The sequence below is a fragment of the Vicugna pacos genome, chromosome 15 (genome assembly GCF_048564905.1).
Source record: "Vicugna pacos chromosome 15, VicPac4, whole genome shotgun sequence".
NCBI classification, from domain to species: Eukaryota; Metazoa; Chordata; class Mammalia; order Artiodactyla; family Camelidae; genus Vicugna; species Vicugna pacos.
Window position 1 is genome coordinate 56,200,197 of NC_133001.1, and position 15,319 is coordinate 56,215,515.

The 15,319-nt window shown below is 52.7% G+C and overlaps 1 long non-coding RNA gene across 1 annotated transcript; it reads left to right on the forward strand.

The window, feature by feature from the left end:
- The first annotated feature begins 417 nt into the window (after positions 1-417).
- LOC140685797 (uncharacterized) lies at positions 418-13,458 on the forward strand. The gene is made up of 3 exons (XR_012059247.1): positions 418-512; positions 849-995; positions 13,072-13,458. It is a non-coding gene; the product is annotated as an uncharacterized lncRNA (long non-coding RNA).
- Positions 13,459-15,319: the final 1,861 nt, after the last annotated feature.

Below are 15,319 nucleotides of genomic sequence, written 5' to 3' on the forward strand. Positions count from 1 at the left end.
TGGGATTAGGGCCCACCTGGGTGACCTCATTTTAACTACTTCACCTCTTTAAAGGCTCTGTCTCCAAATACAGTCTCATTCTGAGGTACCAGGAGTTAGGACTTCAACAAATGAGTTTTGGGGCACACAGTTGGGACCATAGTAATGATTTTGTTTACACAGTAGAACGATGGGTATCGAGCCCCCAGCATGGGTCTGGCCCAGATTAGATGCCGCCCCGTGTGGTTTCCTTTGTTTTCCGCTCTCTCCCTTCCTCTGCAGCTTGGGATAAATTCTCTGCAAGGGACCAGCCTGGAGGACAGTGGGCCCTGCAGAGGTTTGGGTTCCTCCCCTTCTGCCTCTGGGTTCCTCCCAGAGGTGCCACTTCTCTTTGGAGAGACTCGTGGAATTACTGCCTTTTTCCTCTTTCAGCAGAGTCTGGGTCTTGGGTCACCAGCTGAGGATGGATTTTTATGGGGCTTTAGAGCCCTGTGCACATGGCTGATGGCTCCACAAGGCGGGAAAGGAATCAGGTAGCTTGCTGTTCAGATGGAGAAGACTCTGGAAGGAAGGCCGCCTGGCTGCCCAAGGCTGAGTCAGGCAGAGGCAGAGCCCAGAACAGAGCCCAGGTCCCCTGATTCCTCCCCGGAACCCGGCGGCGCCCCTTCCTTCTGAGAGCACGTCCATCTCACCTTTTGGCGCCTGATAAGCGGGGGCCTGTGGGTGAGGAGAGGCTCAGGATTCAGCCAGGAGCCCTCTTCTCCAAATCTATTCCCGTTACCTTCTGCTTCCCACCCGCCCCGTCCCACTGACGCTCGGCATCTAATGACAGTCTTTCCTATGTGTCTGTCTGTCTGTCTGCTAACTAGTTATCTGTCTGACTCGACATCCATGCAGTTGGGAAATCTGTGCGTTGCAAAACCGGCGCCACTGTGTCTGACAGTCCTGGACTTGGATGTATGTCTGTCGGACCATCAGCTCCCTGAACGCAGAGATGATTTACGCTTCAGCTTTGGGTAAGTGACTCCCATCACTTTGCTAAGGACACAGGAAGCTTCATATATGTTTACTGATTAAACAGATGAATGAATTTCAACATGGAATTTTGAAAGTGGAAGAAACTAACGCTCCTTCCTCTGGACAAGTGCAGAAATCTCTGCAGTGTCCCTGAATGCATCTCCCCGAAGCTCCAGGGAGGAGATACTCACTCACCAAATGGCAGTTTCCTTGCTGGGAAACTTTGATGCTTAAAACTTTTTTTTTTTTTTAATAGCAGCTGAACTCTGGCTCCCTCTCACGTTTACCCTGTGGTCTTAGTTCTGGGCAGGGCCTTGGAGAGCTCCGGTCCAGGGACTCTCAGAAGGGAGGACGAGGGCGACTTCTGGGTGAGGGCAAGGGGGTCAGAGGCCTCCAAAAGCATTTGAAAAAGCCGATGCACTATTATACATTTTAAAATTTGGGGAATTTCAAATGAAGTGAAGAAAAGCTCCTGTTATTTTAATGATAAAAACTATTAACTCTAAAGGGATGAGAAGCTAAAGAGGGAAGTGGGAGAGGTAGATGATCTCTCAGTGTTCACCTGGGTCTGTTGTCTCTAGTTGTGAACTACATGCATGTCTCACCTACACAGAGAGGAAATTAAAGACGATGTTAATATGGGAAACGGGAAAAATAAAAAGGAGACAAACTTTGCTCAGTTGGGATGAACAGATGCAGTGGTTCCACAGGCATGTCAGGGCACCCCGCTGGCTCCTTCTGCACGTGACAGCGGCGAGTTTTAACAAAGGCTAACAGACACTTGGGTGATCGGGCCCCGGAAACTCGGAGCTGTAAAGCGTTACGTCCGGTCACCAAACAAGTCAACTCAATTTCTCCTCCATTTGGCAGCTGAGTTTGCAGATAAATTTGGCAGAAATAGTTTTGGCCTGAGCATGAAATTGGGGGTGTTTGTTGGCTGGTCCATTTGGATTCTTATGAGTTATTACCTTGGAGCTGACATCAGGCAGGGTGGCTGCTCCCCAGTTCCCGAGAGAAAACATTTGAAAATTTTGCTGTACGTCTTCTCTGAGCCTTCGTCCCACTTCACAAAACGAAAACCCAACAACTTAGGAATACATGAAAAGGTGCTCAGCTTCCCTGATTCATAACTGCCAATCAGAGGAGACGCCATTTTTCACCAATTGGAGTGGCAGTTTGGTCACTGCAGTGTTGAGCTGCGTGAAGAAAGAGGGTTCCCACACCCAGTTGGTGGTAGTGTAAACTGGTCCCAATTTCACTTTATTTGGTGGGAATTTCACATCAGCTATCAACACCACAAGTGCACATATTCTGAGGCCTCTAATTCTAATTCTAGAAAAATTTATTCTTCAGATAGGTGATGCAAGTAAAGGCATGGGAACAGGCTTGCTCATTACGGTAAGATTTGTAAAGGTGATAAATGAGGAGCTTGGTCAGTAATTGATGTCATGTCCATAAAAGGGAATATTACACGGCTGTTGAAATGCATAAGATACATTTTATATGAAAGCATGCCAAGATGTTATTATAGTTAAACAAAAAGATAAACACTTGTGGCAATGATATACATCCATTCTTTGCAGAAAGGTATTTGTATGTATTTGTGTAGATGGAAAATTTCTGGACAGATCCATAGGAACCAGGATGGTGTTACTTCTAGAGAGAGTGTGTGTGTGTGTGTGGGGCTCTGAAACGGGCAGGAGGCTAACTTGACATTGTACAACATTTGTAGTGATCACATTTGAAAAAGGCAGCCTCTCCCTCCAACAGATATCTGACTCCTCATAGGCCCTTTTGAAAATCAAATTAGATACCTCAATTCAGATCCATAAGCTTTTAGAAAGCACTGATTAAGTTCCAGCCACTGGCTAATGTACGTAAAAACCGTTTCACAAGCTGTTAACCACCACATAGACGGAGAGCAACTATTTACTTCAATAAATCAAACTATAGTACAGCTAATTAACCAGTATTTATAAGAACCAGCTTCCATGTACAAGCTGGAACTCTCCAGAACATGGAGATTCATTGCAAATGTGCAGTCATTGCTAGTTTATTAAGTGCTGGATTTTAACAGTACAAGATTACAAAGTTGCAACCTTGAGAAGCACAGTGTGACAACTCTCTCCAAATCCTTCCAGGAAGCCAGAAAGCCCTGAGAAGATATTTAGACTCGGGAAAGGCTGTTATATATCACAAGACCTGTGACAGGAGATGGGGGGAGGGAGGGGCTGGGAGAGGAATGCTGCCGCTGGGTCACTTTTAAACAGCACAAGGCAGGCGTCTTTCTCTAGGGCACCGTGGTACCACTGTGCTTCTTTGGCCCATCCTTACTGAGCCTTCTTGGCTTGTAGATGTTTAAATAGGTTATAAATATTCAAATATTCATTAAACAACGCCTGCTCCGAGCACTCACCACCTTCTGACTGCAGTCCTCGGGGCCATTCCCCCTCTGCACTCCCAGGGCACTGATGTTATTAGGTGAGTCTCTTTTAGTTAAGATTTCTACCGTCCCCAACTGGCCTGACAGCCTTCTTCTAGCTTCTGTGTGGGTTCTGGAAGTGGATTACAGTGTGTGGCCCAGTGGCCTGTGAGGTGGTGGCTGGTGTGTTTTCCAGCATCGCCTCCCAGAGCAGCTTGAGTCAGTAGATCAGTAAGCCTCCATCCTGGCCCCCTGAAGACTATGCCTAGAAAAGGAGGTGCTTCTTAGAGCCCCCAAAGGCATCACACTGCCTTTGGGGGTTTTACACCGTTGCCCTGGGCACTCACAGTAGGGCCCTCCCAGGGAAAGCTGGCGGCTTTGGTGCCCTTTGTCACTGCAGTCCAGGTAGGAGGCTGCTGGAGGGCGCCTGGAGGGAGATAATGAGTTGGGGACACAGGGAACAGGATGGACGGTCGTGTTTGGTGCTGTGCTGTTGAGGCGGCCCCTGGTTACATTGTGCCTGGCATCTTTCCAATATTCAGAGCTTTATCGGGGAAAGTGAGGTTCCCCAGCCCCCATGTGGGTGGAAAGCCTGCTCCCCCGGGAAGTCCTGCCGTGGGCGGAGAGCGGGGAGCAGAAGTGGGCGAGCTCACTTCCTCTCCTCAGGAGCACACTGTGGTTCTCTGGGCCCCGCACTCCCGCGGTCAGCCCGCAGGAGAGCCAACAGCCTCCGAAGGTCAGATGTGCCCTCCACCTGGGCTGGCTGGAATCCTGGGGAGGCGACCGTGCTGTGGGTGACCTGGGGAGGCCAGGCAGGTGGAGGGGCCCTCCAACTCCTGTCAGTCCTCCTTTAGAATCATACCCTCACCTCAAGATTTGCTTTCAAACCTCATTTTTCTCACTGCAAAGCAAATGTGTCATCTTCGGATTTAGTTGCAAATCTATCCCAGATTTGGGGTTCATTTAAAATTTGTCTTGAGCTAGTCTGCCTTGTCTTGGTTTGAAATGAGCTGTTCTGGCTCCTGAGAGGTGCCCTGACCCAGGACCACCCTTGCTGCCTTGTGGGGTCGGCCCCTGGCTGGGCACCTTCACACCCCACTTCCATCTGCGCATGCCCATCTCCCCCACCATGCTGCCCTCTGGTTTGGTCCCACTGGCCTCCCAGTTGCTTCAGCCCCTCTGCACCTGGAGTCTGCTGCACTTGTGTCCTGCAGTTGTTCTGAGAACTAAGTGAATTAACCAGGAGACCCTCTGGCTTTGGACCCACTGCTCTGTCTTCTGGCTGCTGGCTGAGTCCTGCCTCTTAGACCTGGCAGTGTGACCTCTGTGGCTGGACCAGGTCCTTAGGGGTTAGACGTGAACTCAGCTTCAGGCAGGTGAAGCAGAGCTCAAGATGCATGTGGAAGATGGTCCCCTCTCACCCACCCCCTACCTGAGCCTCTGAGAGCTGTCAGTCTCTTTCTTGGAGCCCAGCATCTCCTGCTCTACCAAGCAGCCTAGGGCCAGGTTTCCGCTCCTGAGCCCAGAGCTGTGAAGAATGGTTGCAGCCACAGGTATCAGAGGAGAAGCCTCTAGAGGTGTCTGGTGCCATGTGGGTGCTATCTCTAGGGGACCAAGCTCCATACTCAGTAGCTGGGAGTCTAATCACTTATGGGGCAGCATCCCCATGGCAACCTTTCCTCCTGTATCCCAGCAGGATGGTGTCTCAAACTTGAGATCTTTAATTCTCACCTAGCAACGCCCATGTCAGGTGACTTACAGCCAACTTAGAAGTGGAAAGTTCAGACATTTCTGAGTGGTTTGAGTAATAATAAAAAAAGGATCCTAAAAGAAAATGAAAAAAGCCCCAGAAAACCCAGACTTTCCCAGATCCCCAAACCCAGTTGTGCTTCTCTTTCCTTGGGAAGTTGACAGGGTTTCCAGCTCTTTTTACTGAGATATGGTCAAGGGCACATCTCAGGTACATTGGCCATGATGGGGCACATGGCAATAGTGATTGGGTCATTCTGGTCACAAATGGACCAGGGAAGTTGTAGCCTGTGTTAGTCAGGGTTCTCTGGAGACAAATCATTAGTAGGTTTCTGTAACTATATATATATATCTGTATCTGTATCTATATCATATCTACCTACCTATGGACTACCTATCTATGGAGAGATGTGTTTGTTTTGAGGACTTGGCTTATGAGATTGTGGGGGCTGGCAAGTCCAAAATCTACAGGGTAGCCTGGCAGGCTGGAGATCCAGAAATAATTGATGTCACAGCTCAAGTCCAAAGGCCATTTGCAGGCAGAATTCTTTCTTTTTCAGGGAAGATCAGATTTTTCTGTCAAGGCCCTCAACTGATTGGACGAGGCCCACCCACATTCCCACTTTATGGAGACTAATCTCCTTCCCTTTGACCTGCTGATTTAAATATTAATTTCATCCAAAAAAACCCACCCCACTTTCATTGAAACATCTAGAATAATGTTTGACCAAATCTCTGAGTCCTGTCAGGATAGCCAAGTTGCTATCACATGGCCCCCAAGGACCCAGGGCACTCACCGGTTTACCTGAAGGCTTATTTGTCCTCCATCCTCATGGTGTAACCTGCTGTCTGCCCACTGCCACTGTGGGCCACAGTGCTTGCAGCCTGGGTACCCTTCAGCTTGCTGCTCACTCAGACTCAGTCAGAAGTCTTCTCAGCACAGTTCTCAAGTCTATGGTGATGGGTTTTGATGTCAAACACACCTGGGGTTTGAATCTTGGCTTTGCAACTTACATGCAAAACTGATATAAGTTCTTTGATTGTCAATTTTTCTACCCATACAATAAGTAAAAGTACTTCTTAACCTTGTAGGGCTCTTATGAAGTTTAAATGAAATGATGGTTAAGGTATATTTACATAGTAGCCAACACTGGACATGGTGCTGGACACAGTTTTAAGCTTTTCCAAGCAATTTACGGGCTCATTTAGTCCCCTCCAATAACCCTCTTAGGTAGGTATTATTATCTTTCTCCATTTATTAAAAAACACAGTTTTATTGAGATATAATTCACGTATCATACAATGCACTCATTAAAAGCATACAATTCATTGTTTCTTGGTATATTGCATTAACTTTGTAAAATTGTGATAAAACATACATAACATAAAATTTTCCATTTTAAGTATGCAATTCAGTGACACAAATTATATTTGCAATGTTGTGCATCTATTACTGCTATCTATTTCTCCAAATTTTTCATCATCCCTCCCCAAACAGAAACTCTGAAACTGTTAAGCATATTATCCCCACTTTATAGATGAGAAAACTAAGGCTTGGAAAGGTGAGGAAACTTGTCCCAGGTCACACAGCCAAGGTTTGAACAGGTAATTTGGGTCCAGAGCTTGTGCTCTTATTCCCCAGTGACCTGGGTGTCCAATAATAACTCATGTTTATTGTGAACCCACCATGTGCCACACTGTCCTTCAGTCTTTATGACAAGCCTGCAAGATAGCTATCATTGTCCCTAGTTTACAGCTGAGGAAACAGAGGCTCCAGGAAGTTGGACAGCTTTCCCAAGATTACCGTCACAGCCTGAGGCAGGGCTGGAGTTTGAAGCTGGGTCTCCCTGTCCCCACGGTCCACACTCTTCCCACCTTGCTGAGCACCCCTGCCCAGGACCAGCAGGGTCTTATGGCTTTCCTGGTTCCTCGCCTAATGCCCAGCACACAATAGGTTCACGACGGGAGAGCTGAATTGCCCTTCAAGATTGCAGTTGGGAAGGAAGCCTGGCTGTTCAGAGGAGCACCCAGTGGTTCCTATAGATGGAGAACTCAGGTCAGGGTGGGAGGAACCTTTATTCCCACAGGCAGGATGGGGCGGGTGGGGTGGGGTAGGGGAGCGGTGTTTCCCGTCCTGGTTCATGAGAATCTTAAGGGGGAAGGTGTGGTGTGAAACAGAAGGGAAGCAAGTCGCCTCTCATCCCACCATAAATGGTTTCCAAGAGCCCCCAGTGCCCGCAGTGGGCCGGGCACAGGGTCTGCCTGAAGCTCATAGAGTTTGACCTGCTGGATTAGATGTTTGCAGACATTGCGAGAGTGGGGTGGGGTCTGGGAGGGGGAGGGTAAAGGAGGGAAAGATTATCAGGGCTCAGGAATAATGAAAGGATTCATCAGAAAAAGCAATGAAACGGACTTCACCAGAAGGAGGTGATTTTGACAGATCAGGTGATGCTGGGAGGCAGGAATGGCGAAGCGGGAGCTGGAGCGGGACGGGCAGAAACGCAGGCTGTCCCGCAGAAGGTGGGCAAGGTAGGCAGGGAGGAGCCCTGCGGCCGGAGGCGAGGGCGGTGGGCGTGGCCGTGGGCGGTAGGCGGGGCCTACCCGAGCTCCCCCCCCCCCCCAGGGCCCCAGCCCTCCTCTCTGAATCTGCGCGTGCTCTGCCCCGAGGGGAACCTGCGGCGCGCAGCCAGATGCAGGACGACCGGCTTCTCCCACTGAGCAGGAAGAGCTGCAGGTGGTGTCCAGTGTGTGTGTTCGTCTCGGCCTCTCATGTCTGGAAGGGGAATTCAGCAAGGACTCCAGTCTGGAGCTCTGACCCCAACTTCCTCAATCCAGGCTCTAGACAGGCGTCTGCGTAGCCAAGCCCCAGGGCCCGCGGGCCGTGCACCTGCTCTCCCTTTCCCTCCTCTGCACCCCGGCCCGCACTCCCTCTCTGTCCCCCTGCGTCTCCCCTCCCCCCGGGCTGTGTCCCTGCGCGACCCTGGGCTGGCCTTCACCTAGCTGCATCCCTCTGCTCGGGTCATATATTCATGTCTCTCTCCTCAGCCAGGAGCTCCCGTGGGTAGAGACCACTTCCGTTTTATGATTGCGTACAGGGAGGCATCTGGTAAGTGCGTGCTAGGGAGTGAACACGAATGTGATGCTGGTCTTCTCCTCTGAGCCCTGCCTTGGGCAGAACCCCCTCCCTCCAGCTACTGCATCCCCACTTCGCCATGACCAGGCTGGGCTGCACAGCACTCAGGGAGCCCATCCTGGCAGGACCACGTTCCTCCTCCCAGCTGGAGGGGCGCGAGCTTCTGGCCCTTAGGCCCTGAGCGGCCAGGTGCTCACACATCAGGTATGCTTCCCGGGTCCTGCTGTCCTGGGCGGTCCCATCCCCATGCTGGGGGAGGCCTCAGGTGGAAGGAGAAGCTGGAACAGACTAATGAAAGGCTTTTTCCTACAAAAAGCCCAGGTGAGCACTGGCTCCTGAGTCCAGGGGTGGCCCTGGCCCCAGTTTCTCTGGGCTCCTGCCTGGGGCATCTGCTCCCTGCCCTCAGAACAGGGCTGCCATCACCGGTGGAATCTGTGATGGGGGCGGTGTCTCTGATCTCAGCGGTGATGTGCAAAGCAACTTCATCAACTTCTTCAGCATTCCTGGAAAATGGCCTGAATTTTCTGTAAGAGGAAAGGAGGATCTTGGAACATTCCCGCTTCCTCTTCCTTCGCACAAATGTGACTCCTCCGGTCCCTCCAGTGGTGGAGTCAGTTCCTGGCTGGGAAGCCCGCCTGGCTCAGCCCCCCGGGTCTGATGGTGCGGCCTTCCAGTCGCTCTCCTGTCTGTCCTGAGCTCCCTTGCCGCCCCCAGCCCCAGAGGTAGCCCGGTCAGGAGGCTGGTGGGGGTCCTGGGGCTTCCCGAGGAGTTCCTGAACAGAGTTCCTCGGGAATGAGTTCCCAGGCTGCTCTGCCCGGGGCCCAGCTCCCTGTGGGACTCTGACCGCCGGCCACCCCTCTTCTGTCCTGTCTCCTGCCGCTGTGCCTTTTCTCCAAGCCCTGCTGAGCAGGGAAGGACTTAGAGGGGCAGGGCAGGAGAAGGCTGGCAGCTTGGACGCCTCTGGGCTCCGGGACCTCTCTCTCTGCCCAAGGAGGGGGAGTGTCTGTGACCCATTTGGTAGCAGAAGGAGCAGGCGGCTTGGGTCTCTTTTCCAGAGGTGGTGGGACCTTCCCTCGGCCCCTCCCTCCCACAGCGCCCCTGGCCTTGCTGTGACCTGTGCTTCCTGCCAGGGTGCCCTCATCCCAGAGGGCTGTCTGGTAAGAAGGTTCGCAGGCCCCGGGGCTGGGAGGCGTCTCAGGACCGCAGGCCCTCCGCCTAGCGCTGAGAGTCTGAGGAGAACAGTGCAGCACCGGGCTCCATCCGGATTCGCCAGCCTGGCTCTGGGCCCTGACTCTTGCATCCGGCTGTGTGACCTTGTCTGTTCATGTGTCTGCATTATTAGACATTGTATCCAGCACCGAGTGCAGGGCCACACATACCGGGCACCCAGGAAACAAGTGTCCCTCCCTCTGGCTGCTGGCCGGTGGCTGGGCTTCTGTTGCTCTGCCTGCCTGCTTTTGGGAACACAGTGCACCCAGCACCCTCCCTCTGCTCTGAGAGCCAGCGAGTTCCCCGAGCGCCTCCCCACAGCCTCTTCCTGTCCCCTCTCCTGCCCACTCCCGCTCCCGACCCCCAGTGGCTTTCAGATCACACAGGGCTGCCCCAGCTCCTCGTGTACACAGAGGTGCTACAGTTTCCAGAAGAATCCTTGGACCTGAAGAATGCACCCACCACAGCCTGCCCCCCCACCCCGCTGGGAGTCCCCCCCCCACTTCTCTCCACTCACACAGCTCTTGGGAACCCCTCCTCTTCTCTGCTCAAGGGGCAAGGCCTCACCCACCCCAGTGGCCCTGGGGCAGCTTTGTTGCCCCCACCAGCGGCTCTTCCCACAGGAGCAGCAAATTCTCCTTTGCCTGTTGGGCCCCTGGCTCCAGGCTGCGATCTGGAGACAACACAGTCACGGCCACCAACATCTATTTTCTTGCAATCTGCAGCCTTGTCCTCTGAGATGAGGCCTTGAGGCTTTTCTCTTTTGCCCCAGGGTTACTTCAAGGGTGTAGGGTGGTGGGAACCGCCCCTCAGGGTGAGGGTGTGGTCTGACTTCATCACTGAAGGTTTCTCCAAGGGAGCTTCACGAAGAAATCTCTGATTTTCCCATTGTTGCAGAACAAAGCAAACCATAATTGTTTCACACCATAGACCACTAATTTCCTGCACTCATATTCTGTCTTACGAAAAATATTTGATTGTGCCTCCGGAGGGAAGAATTGGGCCACGAGTTGGGGTGGGGGTGGTGGTGCTCAGTGTCTCTTATCAAGACATTAGTACCCTCACCGTCCCAGTTCCCTGAATGCTGAGACTCATTTAAAGTCACAATTATTATTAATTTTTTAAGTTGACTTTGTTGAGAAGTTGCTGAGTTTTGCCTGCGCAGCATGGATGCCTGACTCAGGAGTTTAATCATTTGCTCATCAAATAATTAAAATTTCCTGAATATCGATACTGTGCCAGGCACCACGCTAGGTCAACTGTGGGGACACAGCCAGGAATCAGACGGATACAGCCCACCCTCATGGAACTGTGTGTCTGTTGGTTTGCACCCCAATTCTGCCATTTACTCTGTTGACTCATCATTCTGCGCTTCAGGGCCCTTATCTGTCAAATGAAGACGGGGATTCCTGTCTCCCTGAGTCTGCCTGGCACCTGGGAGTTAGACACACTACGTGGCAGCCAGACTTCTGCCATTTCCCAGGCTGTCGACTTGTCCTCTTTCTTCTCACGTGGAGATTGCCTGGCACACTACTGAACTGCTGACCCTCGAGTCACCGGCCGTGCTGCGTTTTTGAGTCCCTTGGAAGGATCCTAGGGAGTTGGCCGATGGGCTCCAGGTACACGCCAGGCTGTGGGCGGTGCTGAGCAACCCAGAGTGGGAGCTGTTGCCATGTCCTGCTCCAGTTTGTTTCTCTGTGGGCTTTGTAATCGGGCCGCTCTCTCTCCGTCAGCTAGAGTTGTTAATGACCTTGAGAAGCGATCCCAGCCCATATTCAGGGCATCCTGCTCTTTTGAAGTCACCCACTTTCTTTGTGGCTCTAAAGGCATTTGAGTTTTCCCCTCTGGGGCATGCCCTCTCTTCCGCTTTGAAGCTGCCTCTGTAACAACAGGACTCAGAATTATTAATTCCTGCTGCACAGCGAGGTGCAGTTTTATTACACAAAAAGGGGGGAAATATAATTGCTATCTTGAGTAATCATTCTCCGAAGGCTGCGAGCATAACCTTTAATTAATATTTCATCTGCAGCCAGGGTGGGTAACTTGAATAGGGCCTAAAAATATTGCTGTCCCCGTGCACCGGGGGATCATGAACTAGGAGACGTGGAGCCAGTGTGTGCTAGTCAACTGTTTGCAATCATTTCTAAAATTAAAAATGTTTAACCCATAATGAAATGGGGAGAGGCGTGTAGCGCTGCAGCTCTTTACTGGGGGGGTGGGGATGAAGGTGCAAAATCCAGGCGGAATTCATCTCAGCTCCCTCCACCTGCCCGTGGGATGCAGCTGGGGCCCAGGGGACGGGGGGCCAGCGACTCGCTTGCTGATCAAAGCTGGGCTCCCAGGTCAGGCCCGACAGGCACGGCGCGGCCGGACGCGCACAGGTCAGCGGGTTTAAGATGAACGGGAAGCGCCCTGGTCTTTGATGTTCCCTGGAGAGGCCACTTGAGATGTTCTAAGTGCCTTCTGGGAGAGAGCCAAAGCTGTTTCCCCGGGTGGCTGGGAACCCAGGGAGACGCCCTCGAGGGGCACTTGAGGGGCAGGGGGAGGGCAGGTGAGGGCAGCGGGGAGGGTGTGAGGGGAGCAGGTCAAGGGTACACAAATGTCGATGCAGATCCTTTGGTGGCCGATTCCAGACGGCTTCCTTCCCAGCCTTGGGGATTCTGTCTGGTGGGGGACCCAGGGCTGGCTCCTGGGAGGTGGCTAAAGGCCTTAAGACACACAAGCCCTGGTTGTCGTGGTCTTCACTGGATTTCACAGACCTGCGCTCACAGTCCTCCATTTGAGACCTGGGGGCATGCGGTGATGTCAGCCACTACGGGCATCAGTCTAGTTCTCAGCCCCTGGGATTTATCTCATCAGGGCCTCCCGACAGCCCATGAAGAAGAAGATGCCTCTTATAGGTGAGGAACCTGAGTCTTTTAGCCCAGGTCTTGATTCCCAAGGTCACACAGCCGTGGGTGAGCTGGCATGGATGCTGGCCGCCTGGTTGGGTGCAGACGACTGTGGATCCTTGGGGCGGGCATTTGGTGACCACAGCCGCAGCCCTGCGTGAGGCCTGCTCGCTGCACCCTGTGCTCTCCTGTCTGTGTCTCCCTTTGAGCTTGAATTTGCAGGAGACCTGACCCCTAACCCAGGGTGCGTCCCTGTGAAGGGGCGAATCTTTTAACTTTATAAACACCTTTGCAATTATCCGACACACCTCTGTTCCACCCTGGAGCTGCTGTGTCTCTGTGTTCTTGGGCCTACCGAATTTTCCTGAAAAAAAAAAAAGCTTTAAAACCATTGGCCAGTAGGTTCCTTCCCATATTACTGATGACAGAGAGGGTTGTCGCAATCATGAATCGTCTTGGAATTTCTACATGTGCTCAAGTCGGCTTCACATGTGTGCCTGAAGCCTCACTGTTGTCAAAGCTCCCTCCCTGGGAGGAAAGACAAGGGGTGAACTGACAGCCACCCCCTTGCTGGTCCCGCAACAGCAACTGGGTCCAGTCATGAAGGAGGCTGGGGAGGAGTGAGGATTTGAGGGGTGGCCGTCAATTCAGTCTTTCTTTTTCTCTGAAAGTCATAGAGGAAGGAAGTCAGCAAGGCAGGACCTGGTGGCGCCTCTCTGCTCTCAGTGTACTTCATGTGACCTCTCAGCAGCCTGGCCACCGGGTCCCCCAGTGCTTCCCATTTGACACCCGAGGAGACTGAAGTCCTGTCCCCAGAATTTGAACCTGGTCCTCTCCTCTCCGTCCTGGGGAAAGCCAACCTCACGGAGCAAGGCAGTGGGTGCTGGCCCTCCCACCTGGACACATCGCCTTCCTCCCCTTGCTCTGGGTTCACCAGCCTCTGCTCCTGCCAGATCTGTGCCTGCTAAAGAGGTTGAAGAGTGACTGTGTTTTGTTTCTTTCCCTCTTTACTGATTTCTTTTTTGAAAAATTAAAAAGTGACACTTGCTTACAGAAAATTGAGTTTTCTTCCCTAATCCTATCCCTTAGAGGTCACCGCAGTAAACTTGGTGAGTGGGTTCCAGACTTTGTTCCTAGGCACATGTGAACCTTTAAAGGTAGATATAGATACCCCCCCCGAACCTCTTATTTATTTGAAATGAGCACATATAAGCCATGTTTGTAAAAGCTCAAGATTGGAAATACTTGAAATGAGATAACCTCAGTAGGAGATCAGGTAGGTCTTTTGTGATATGGCCATTCGGTAGAAATATTGTTTGGCTGTTAGAAAGACAGCTCTCCATGTACAGCTGCAAGAGCTGTTTACCATGTGCCATTAGATAAAGAAGTGAAGGAGGAATTGTCTGTGTCGGGTAGACAATGCTTAATTTCCATAGTGGCTTCACTTGGGTGGGCAGTCCATCCAGATGCAGCCCAGGATCCCTGTGCGGATTTGACATCAGTGTCAGTGGCTGGATGGCTCTGGCCCAAGCTGCCTGTGACATTAGGATGCTTCCAGAGAGCCGTGGCCGCCCCAGAGGAAGTCACTTGCCGCTGTGCTCAGGGGAAGTCATATGGTAAGTGCTTGGGCAGGGGTTGGGGGAGGGGCTGAAGGGCAGGGGCAACTGAGGACCCCAAACTTGAACTGAAGCCTTCCTGGAGGGCAGTGCCTCAGAACTGTTCACTCTGTTTCTACACAGGCAGACGCTTAGGCCCAGAGAGGGGAAGTGACCTGTCCGATGTCACACAGCAATTGGAGATGGGGCTCAGCGGGCTCCCCAGGGTTGCTGGGTGTGACTCTGGAGTCTGTGCCTGGGGGTGCACTCTGGGGCTGTGGCTCCTCCAGCCTTCCAAGGAGCCTGTGTTCTCTGGGCGGCCGTCTTAACTTGCCGTCTCCTCCCTTCCTCTGCCCGCAGCCCCCTCAGTTTGGTCTCTCTGCCCCCGGGTCAGAGCTGACGCAGCTTGGGCAACTTGTTGAAAGCCCTGGGTGACAGTTGTGATGTGATCAGTCTCTTCAAAATCCTTGGATGTTGCTGGTGTGCGATGTGGGTGTACGGCGTGTGTGAGGGAGACAGGTGTGACTCAGCCACAGAAGCATTTGAACTGACCCAGGTGCAGGGGCGGCCAGCGGGAGCCGTGTCTCCCCCGAGCCAGTCTGTCCCCGCAGAGCCTGGGACTCCGAGCTGGGGAGACGAGCTCCTAGGAATAGTAAACCGCTGTTTTCTTGCCCGCTGTTTGCCCTCATTAATTCAGGTAGCAATTACCCATTCTGAATATTTGGCAACTAGTTCTTTTTTCCTCTGGAGATGGCAGAACGGGGACTGCTCTGACCTGATTCACTGTCTCAGTTTCCGGAAGAGGTGGGAGGGGGCTGAAGGAGGGCGGGGGCCGAGGGGGAGGGGAATCGGCTCGGGGCCTGGGATGCCCCTTTAGCTGGCCGGGTCCTTGCTACAGGTCTGCGGGGACGATGAAAATAACCCACCCAGTTTGGTTCAGTTCTTGCTTTCCCGTCGCCTGGCCCGCCTCCGCTGTGGGTGCAGCTCCCGGGAGTCCGCCTGACGATGTAGGCGGCGGCGTCACAGCAGAAGTTCGAGGCTGCCCGCCCTGCTGGTTCTCCTCATTCAGCAGCTGTGCCCCCTGAATCCACGGGGTGACGAGGGACCCAGAGCGCAGGGACAGTGTTCTGGGTGAGAAGACGGGCACTCACCGTGGGGCGGGAGGCCGAAGGGCCCGCAGTTCGGGGAGACAGGCTGGGAGAGGCGGCCGGCGTCCCTGCTGCCCCAGCTCAGCTGTGCGTTGACTCGGAGTTCGCTTCTTAGCAACCGTGAAGCCCCTCAGCCAACATCTGGCCTGATTTGCCTTTTTGCTCTCAAACTTCTG